General features: G+C 34.2%; 1 long non-coding RNA gene across 1 annotated transcript; it reads left to right on the top strand.

Annotated features, from left to right (window-relative positions):
- Positions 1–1,677: 1,677 nt before the first annotated feature.
- Positions 1,678–8,146, top strand: LOC107842665. The gene is made up of 3 exons (XR_001665988.2): positions 1,678–1,834; positions 7,737–7,879; positions 8,043–8,146. It is a non-coding gene; the product is annotated as an uncharacterized LOC107842665 (long non-coding RNA).
- The last annotated feature ends 1,813 nt before the right edge of the window (positions 8,147–9,959 follow it).

The following is a 9,959-nucleotide window of genomic DNA, read 5'->3' as shown; positions in this document are numbered from 1 at the left end:
ACTTCGAGAATCTGTTTAGATACTACATGTAATAATTGATTGGTATAATTATTTTGTTGAAGTATTCTATTTATATCCTTATTTTTAGGACCACCTTTAGTATCTACTATATCTAATTTAAGGGGTGAAGCAGTAATAATTCTACCATCTATCGGTAGACTAATTTCTCCTAACGGAGGAATTACTGGTTCTATTACTTTATCACTAGTATACAATTTATTAAAAATCATATTTAATGAATCCTTTTGATCAGCTAATTTTCTTGTAATTTTAAACCATTTAAAAAATTTAATATTACTTCTTAACCTTTAATGTCATTGCACCATTTTTCTCTAAAGAATATCTTTCTTTTAATGAATATCTTTTTTTATACAATTCTCCGGACTATTTCAAAATGTATCTAAATATTCAAAGTCAGGTTCAAATATTATATCTGACCTAATCATGCATAGAGAATCTTTTACTCCTAGCATTTCACTAGCAGTGGGACTAAATAATTTTTTAGCCTTTAAATTTTTAAATTTGTATTCCACTTTGAAAATAGTTTTTGTGAAATCTACTCCTTTCAATTTTCTTTCAATATCTTCTAATGTTACTTCCCTTTTTTCTATAGACTTGGAGACTGAATGTCTGGAAAAGGACATTGTTCTACTTGAAAATGCTTGATTAAAGGATTGACATCTTAAAAATTTTAAATTTATAAATCCGTCTGGATATTGTGTAACTTGTTCAATGTTTGAATTTTCTTCTTCAATTTTTGGCTCCGTTATGAAGTCGATATGTCAATTATCATTCTTTAATACATCATCCCATTTTATAATTTTTGGGACAAAGGTATTATTATGATTATGGTTAGCTTCCATAAGTATGATAGCTCCTTTATTACATACTATTTTAGCCTTAGAGGATAAGGTTGTTTTCATTATTCTATAATAAACTCTATAGATTATTGCTATTTCTATGGTATTTATCTTACTATTCGTGTTTTTTTTTTTAACATTTTAAGTAATGTATCCATAACATTTTGATCATTAATAACTATAGAAAAATTAGGATAACAATTAAAGTATACCGGGTCATTAGCGAGGTTACTTTGTAATACTGCTAATAACGAATCATCAAAATTTAATAGCCTATTATCTCTTAAAAGTAGGCATATAGGTACAATTAAACCTAATCTATATAATGGTTTAACTACTACTTGAACAAGACATATGTGAAGGAACTTGCAATTTGTTCTATATCTATTAATATCTTCAGCTGCTAATAATTTAATAGTCTCAATATTTCTATTAATTGCAATAATAGATTCTAAAGTTTAAATATTATAATTTTTTACAAAATCAAATGTCCGATTTTATAGACTTTATTAAAACTTTCTTTTGGAATATTTAAATTTTGTAAATCACTTTCTATTTTAGCAATTTTACTAGAGATAACAGAAATATTAACACTGTTTATTATATTTTGATTGATTAGAGTATTCATTAGAATTTTGCAGATGAGAGAGAAAATACTATTCTTGAACCAAAATATACTTTAGATGTTACTTCTACAATAATTATTTCTATGTGCAGCAATATTTTTTAATCCAAAAGCGGGTCAAGGCCCTATTATTGAAGAAAATATGTACAACAATGGACAAGAAAAGCCCAACCCAAAAATCCAAAAACGAAATAGTAAAAGCTAAAAGGCTAGCCTATTCTAGAAAGTAGCAAAAGATTAGGAAATTGGAAAATCCTTGGTCCGTTGATCTTCTTCTTCTTCTTCTCCGACAAATCTCAACCGAGCTCAATGGCAGCATCTCTGTAGCATCTGAAATTTGTTGTTCCAGGTATAGATCTGTAACTTCTATCTTTAATAACTTGGTGTCAATTATCAACCTCTCTCTTTTGAGCTAAAATACGGCCATGGAGCTTTGGAATGAGTACACTTCAAGTTACCTTAATCTCTCACTAGGTGTTATGTAATCATTACCAATGAATTATAATTCCAAGCTCTAGAGTTATCTTAACTCATATGAGGGGCAGATTTGACATTTTTTGTTAAATGCAAGCAACTAGTTGAAAGATGTTGTTTATTCCTTTACAAAGGGATGAACCTCGTAGAGATTAATAACACCTTCATATTGGTTTGAACAATATCTTTCTACTAGTTTAGTTACATTAACCAGTTGAAATTTAATAGATCAGTGGGCTATACATCTGCCACCCTGAATAAATGTAAATTTTGTGATATGCTTGAACTTCCCCTGTGCGTGACACTTCTTAATCAGGAAGTGTTAACTATTTTTTCAAAAAGGTTGCCCTAGTCAGGTGTTTTTATCCTCATTTTCCTTATTCTCAATTGTGGTAACTGTTGTCTATCTTAGATTATGATGCTTTTTGCTCTCCGTGGTAATTTCGTGAATGAATTAACTTTTCGTACCTGCAAAACTAAAACACCAGTCAGCTAAAAAATCTACAAAGATGCTTCCTTCTCTGAAAGTATGTTGGACTTGAATCAAGCCTCCATAATTTTTTTTATTCTCCTGATAAATACTCCTGTGTTCCAGGGGATCTCCTATTCCCCCTTACTATTTTAGTCAGGGCTAGCGAATCAGTTTCTAATACAAGAGATAGAAACTGATTTTCCACACAATAATCACAACCTTCCTTCATTGCCATTACTTCTGCTAAAATAGTAGTATTGTCCTGCACTTGTCTGCAAGTGGCATAAATATTGTCCTCTCTTTCATTCCTCACACAAAAAGCTATTGAGCTTGCAACAGAATCCCCCCCTTAAAGAACCATTTGAGTTGCACTTGTACAATCCTTGGCTTGGCTTTCTCCACTTGACTAAAATTGTCTTCAGTTATGCTTTGTAATTCTGTAGGAAATCTACTAATAGTGTCCAGCTGTTTGGAATTTCTTTAAACCATGGATATCTAATAATGGTTAAGTGATACAAATATACATTGATATCATGAATTACCCTATTCAGAGAAACTGAGCCTCCATAATTTATTTTATTTCTCCTTTTCCATAATTGCCAACATATTAGTCATGAAATAGCCTAGACAATAGGCTTGAGTCTACCTCCAAATTTTGTACTCCATCATTTAGATAAAGTTTGATGACACTGTATTAATGGTCCTTCTACACCTGAACTTATTGCATAGTAGTTCCCCTCCCTAGAGGCAAAATCACTTGAAATGAATAAGTAATGAACTATTTCTAGATGAGGTTCAACACAGCACCTGCATCTAGAAACCAAATTAATTCCACATCTTTGTAAAATATCATCAACGGGGATCTTAAATTTCCACAACCTCCATAAAAAGAAGTTAATTTTGAAAGGCACACCTTTACTCCATATGAATTTCCAGTGATCAACAACTGTTTTCCTTTGTCTAACTAGTTAATAAGCACTAGCTATTGTAAACCTCCCATTAGTTGTTGGAATCTACAAAGGTATATCCCATGGTGATGCCTCCTTATTGATTGAAATATTGTCCACAATGTATTACACAATGTCATCTGGTATGATCCCCTGGATTTTCTGTACATCCCACTTTTCTTCAGTCATCAAAGAATCAATGTCACCAAATTTTTCATTAATAGGAAAAGCAGGATCTACCACATAGTACAAAACCCCCAATCTTGTCCAATTATCAAACCATATGTTTGAGGATCGTACTGTAGGTTCCCACCAAATTTCCTGTTCAATAGCATCTCTTGCCTCTAGCATCTTCTTCCCAACTTGAGATCCACTTCTCCACTGTACAATTGTTGGAATAAGTTTTTTACAATACTTAATCCACATGTAATCAGTCCACAAAGACCTTGAAGTTCTAAAAGAACACCATAATTTTGCAAACATGGCTTTTGAAATATCAAACAGATCCCTAAATTCCACACCTCCTTCTTCTTTTGGGAAACATATCTTGTCCCCGGCTACCCAGTGCTTACTTTTGCCTTTCTCTTTTGTATTCAATAAAAATATGTTGAAGACTTATGAATTTCATTTTCATTCAAGATGAACTTAGGTGGAACCACTGCTGATAGCAAATATACAGGTATACTCTGTAAAACATTGTTAATTACAAAAACCTTCCTACCAATAGAAAGCAGTTTAGCTTTCTAGTTTTAAAGTCTGTTCTTCACCTTCTTAATCAAATCACTATAGTAGGTTTTTGTTTTTCTAGCATGTGTAATTGGACAACCCAAATACTAAAAAGGAAACAGTCCCTGAGCAAAACCAGTAATATTTTTGACTTCGTTCAACAATGTGGCTGCCACTTTTTAGTACATCTAGAAAGAACTCTTGTTCTCACTTATTAATTGCCATTTGCTGATAATCAGTTAACTCTTTCATCATCAAATCTAAAGATGGTTTATCTGCAGAAGTAAAGATTATGGTATCATCTGCATAAGCAAGATGATTTAGATACCTACTCCATTTATGCAACCCATAACCTTTATACATACCATCTTCAAATAAAGAATTGAGAGCTCTAGATAATACCTCTGCAGTAAGGATAAATAAAGTAGGTGACAAAGGATCACCCTATTTCAATCCTTTGGTAGAGTGAAAAACCCATAAGATTGCCCATTGATGATGATAGAATACCAATTATTAGCAACCAACCTCCATTCATATCTATAAGACCTCTGAAAACCCCATTTTTCTCATCACCTTGGTCATTTACAACATGACACCCTATCATAGGCCTTAGACTTATCTAGCTTCAAAACTACATTAGCTGGTTTTCCTCTTAATCTGATATTTGCAACTGTCTCCTGTGTCAGTAGGACGTTCTCAGTGATGCTCCTGCCCTTAACAAATCCTGTCTGATTACTAGATATCAATTTAGGCAGTAATCCCTTCAATCGATCATGCAACTCTTTAAATGACCTTATTTATAAAATTACTGAGATTAATAAGCTTGAGGTCAGTGAAACTTTCCACCAACTCCTCCTTAGGAATCAATACTAAATTTGATGTGTAATACTTTTTGGCAATGTATTACCTTTAAAGAAATCCTTTACCATATCCAAAATGTCCAACGCCGCCACAATTTTCCAGCAATACTGATAGAAGATACCTGACAGCCCATCTGGTCCACAAATACTACTACCATTTAGAGAAAACACTGCATTTGTGACTTCTTCCATAGTAGGAGTAACATTTAAATTTTCATTATCTACCTCTATCACAATTTCTGAAAGATAGTTCAGCAAATCATAATTTGTGCCTTCTGCTTCTTGAGAGAACTGATCCTTAAAACATCTCATAGCTTCCTCAGCAATCAATCTTGTGTCTTCAATCCAGTCACCAGCACCATTTTTAATTCTACTCAGTTGTAGTTTCTTTCTCCTCCCTTTCAAAAGACTATGAAAAAATCTTATGTTTCTATCTCCATTACCATGTAATACCATCCTTTTGTCTGCAAAATTGCTCTTCAAAGTGAAGATATTTCTTCACCTCTACTTATGCCTGCTGAAGAACCATTCAATATTCTTGTGAGGGTTGTTCTTCAAAAAGCTCCTCTTTAATTGAGACTATTTCTTCTCTAATTGTCAGTAGCTGAAAAATGTTCCCAAATCTGTCTCTACTCCATCTACTCCGAGCCTTCTTTACATTTTTAACTTTGTGCTTGAATAGCCAGAAACAATTACCTACTTCCTCAGTTTTCTGATTTTGCCTCACCACTTCAATCATAGATTTATTTTCAAAACAAAAATCCAAGAATTCAAAAGGTTTTACAATTTGTTGTGAACCTTTTTTCATGGTGATGACTAATGGGGCATGGTTAGAACCAGTCCTAGGTAGCACTACCATAAAATACCCCTATTGCAACAAAACTTTTGGCAATGGTTGGAAAAGCGTTGCTATAGACTACCTATTGCAACGGTTCCAACCGTTGCAAAAGAAAATTGTTCTAATAGACCTATTTGATGATTTAACCATTGCAATTGTCATATAACCGTTGCATTTGACCACCCTATAACAATGGTTTCCATAACCGTTGCCATAGAGTTAGCTAAGGCAACGGTTTCCACCTTATTGTATCGGTTTTATTAGCTATACCCTGTTGCATCAGTTTTATCATCTCTCTCTTTATATATATACTTGTCCTCTAAAAATATACTGTGTCCAATATCATCCACCACAAAGCAAAGGCTCCTTGATTCAGCTCCGACCGCCATTGATATTCAGCTTCAACTTCTCGTTTTCAACATCTCTCTCAATCTATCTCCATCCTCAGCCATCTATCCGACCATCTGAGTTCCCTTTCACCCTAAATCCGTCATATTTCAGCCACTGCCATATTTGTATTCTATTAATCTCAGCTGCGACAACATCCTCCAAGAAGTTGTAAAGAGGCACCACTGCTCCGACCACCACTTAAATTTCCGAGAAAATTTGGGGATTTCTTCTAATTTGTTGATTTTAAGGTTAGTTTAGTTTCTAATTGATGATTTTGACCTAATTTTTTGAGTTTTTATTTTGGGTTTTTGATTGTTGACCTAATTTGTTGATTTTGGGATTTTGACCGTCTGATCTTTGCTTAATTATTTGCTAAATCCCCTTTATGTAGATGACCTTCTTGTGAAATATATGGAAATTTAATATTCTTTGCGAGGTTCAGAAATGGCCAGCAATGAGGAAATAATACTGGAAGGAAAATGTGGTGATTGGTTAGTGGTTAGTTTTGGGTATCTAGCCCGTGTGTAATAATTGTAACCTTAGATTCTTAAAATGAGTGTGCTCGAGTTACTTTGGGATCATTTTCTTAGGTTGTTCTTTGTTCGATATGTATTATCTATTCATGTTTTTCTTACCAAGTCAAGCAGATGTTTGAAGTAGTTTATATTCCTCAATCCTCACCTGTGTTGAATCTATATAAAACTGTTTTTGTTGTCTGTTGTCTGGTACATGTTCTTCTTGTTGTCTGGTGCATGTTCTTCTTGTCAACTATATTCCAATTTGATGTAAACGACAAGTTAGTGTGACTACTATTTTAATTGCACATGGTAACATTGTTTATTTTACATCAAGGTTTGGTGCCTGCAGGCACGTAACATGTTTCTATAGTCATTAAGATTGTTGTTTGTTGTGGTCCTATAGTTGCGGTAATCAGCTAAGCTACAAATGTTTTTCTTATTTGGCAAACAAATCCTTCATTAGATGTCATCCCTTTTGAGTTTTGACAATGGGATATGTGTAATCGTATGTTGTCCCTGGTCAGTGTTGAGATTCTCATTATATTTTTATGTTGCTTCCCGATTCTGATACTCTAAACGAAGTTTAAATGGAAACTGCTCTTGCAATACATCTCCAAGTCTGTTTCGAAGTGACAAGTGCCTGTCACTATAAATATCATATCTAGTAATATCAGTAATTCCTTTACATATGACAAACTCAATGATATTTCGTGTCTGCTTGTAAATTTAAATTTAAAGATACCTATCATGTTGCTGCCTGCAACATTCAGTCTGTATCAACTCATCAAAATATAATTTGTGGTTTACTATAGGCTCATCGAGCATTGGATTATTACTATGCCAGCAATTGCATTTTCTAACAATTTTCCTCTTTAAGATGCTAGCTATATACAAAATGCTGACTGTTCCTTATCATGATATTACTTTTAAGTATTACTTGTCATCAGTGTGGAGCCATATTTGGTCCAACACAACAAACTGCTGGGACTTTAGCTAATCAAGTCCCATCATCTTCGACTGCTGTAGCTTCCATAAACAGTTCATGTGACACAATCAGTTCTCAGTATAGAGGTTTACCGAAAAAGTATTCATCAATGATGGTGACTGGAGTGCAATATGAAGTTTTCTCATCAGAAGATGAGGATGTATGTCCCCCACATGCCTTGAAGGTAGCTGACATTATTTTACAATTTTGTGATATTAACAAGCTATTTGAACTACAATAGAGTGACAAAAGAGGATGCAATAACACTCCAAGTTGATATTTTAGCTACAAGGTTGGACGTTTTTCTTGATCTGCCTAATCAGTCAAGAGGCACTTTTTTTTTGCAGAGAATCCTAAGTTATATACAAAATTTTCTCATCATTATCACCTCAACTGTATATATGAGTGGCAGATGAGAAGTGCAACATGTCCAGTTTGTGGAAAGGCAAGATTTTCATATTTCTTTTACTTTTTCAATTTTAAGTTACTTTGGTGTGTTGCAAGTTTGCAATATCTCATATGCTGCATAGTCGTCTTAAATCCTCCTCAAAGGAGTCGTCTAAATATTGCTATGTTAATCAAATAACTAATGCTTTCTTAGTGAATACTAGATTTGCTTCTCCTCTTTCAGTAATAGCTTCTGTTATCTTATTAATTGGGCCTCTAATCATAGTAGTGCAATATGTAAGACTTGTGCTCTGAATTTACTTCACTTGTCTAAGCATCATGATTTTTGACTAGTTCCATTTCTAAATATTTGTAAGACTAATAGATTCAGTCAAGATTGTTGGAAGAAAAATAGATTGGAAAAAACTTTTTCCTTCTCTTATTGTTTTTTGGACCAAGGTTGTTAAATCATCGCACATCTGTTAGACATAAATTAAAGAGTCACATATTGAAGACAGAGAGAGCGATAGGACTGCTTAGTGAGGTTTATACATGATAGCATACAGAGTTAGAAAACTAGTCATGAATCTATATGTGTGCCATATGCAGCAGAGATGCAAGTTCTTGTTTTAGGAATATCTACTGGTTATGTCTGTTTTATGGACTTGAGGCGTTCAGTACCGATATTTGATTATATCTCTTATGTTCTGGGCTTCAAGAGCATTTTCTGAAGATGACATTTGGCCGTACCAGATCTCTAACTCTTAAGATTCTCTTTTTTCTCTCTAAACTGGTAGATAGTCTGAAAAAAATAAAACTACCTCAAAGAATACTATTTAGAGATAACTATGCTGTCATTTCCGCAGTTTTTGAAAATTACCACACGTTCTCTGAGGTTCCAAATACACTCATCAATTTCGTAAGTCCATGTTACACTTCCAGAGGGAAATGTTTTTCTTGTCTTCTTGTGGAAAAATCAAGACTCCTTTACAGAAGCCTGTGTCACTGTCACCCCTTCCCCCTCTCCCATTGGTACTCCTGAATGATCAATCAGTGCTGAGCTACATCTTCTTAAACTCAAACTCTTGTACTGATGTTTTAGATGGTCTAATAGTCACTCCGAGAGGTTAAATCATTTGGGAAGTTTGCCTAATTTTTTATAAATGAAGCCATCACTTGTTAGTTTTAACAAAAGTTTATGAGAATTTCATTTATTACGGGCGATTTATGAAGTCACCAACTTTTTTGCAAATGAGGCATCATTCTGTTAGTATTAAAAAAGTACATGCACACTGATACATCATGTGTATGATAAATTGACAGTTTTTCGTTTATGATGTGAGCATTTTAAAGAATAGAATTAGCCTTATAATCTTTCTAATATCTCCTCCCTTTGTTTCAGGTGCAGATATGGATGTGGAAGATGCTAACTTAATCCAGAGAAGCAAAGTGACAAACGAACGACCAACATCTGAACTGGAGGTCCTGCTTATGAAATTGCTTTTGTCTATAGTGCAATTACGCATTAAAATCTCTAATACTAGTGCAATTTTGGATTATGAGATTATTAATGAATAATTTTGTTTTGTGATGTGTATATATTATGTTATAATTTATTATGTATGTAAATAAAAATTTACATTAATATGACTATTTATATAAATCATTTCAATTTAATAACATGTGGTAATCATTGTGCTAACGGCTCTCTCACTCTAACGGCTCTCTCACTCTCTCCCTACCCCCTCTCTCTCTCTCGCCTCGCCCCGGTCCACGGCCTTCGGCGCTGTCGCCGACCGTCGGCGCCGACCCGACCCGACCCGACCTCCGGCCCCGACCACAGGTCCCCGGCGTCGACCGCCGTCGCCGGCCGAACG

This window comes from Capsicum annuum, chromosome 9, assembly GCF_002878395.1.
Source record: "Capsicum annuum cultivar UCD-10X-F1 chromosome 9, UCD10Xv1.1, whole genome shotgun sequence".
Lineage (NCBI taxonomy): Eukaryota > Viridiplantae > Streptophyta > Magnoliopsida > Solanales > Solanaceae > Capsicum > Capsicum annuum.
This window is presented reverse-complemented; position numbering and strand designations above follow the sequence as displayed.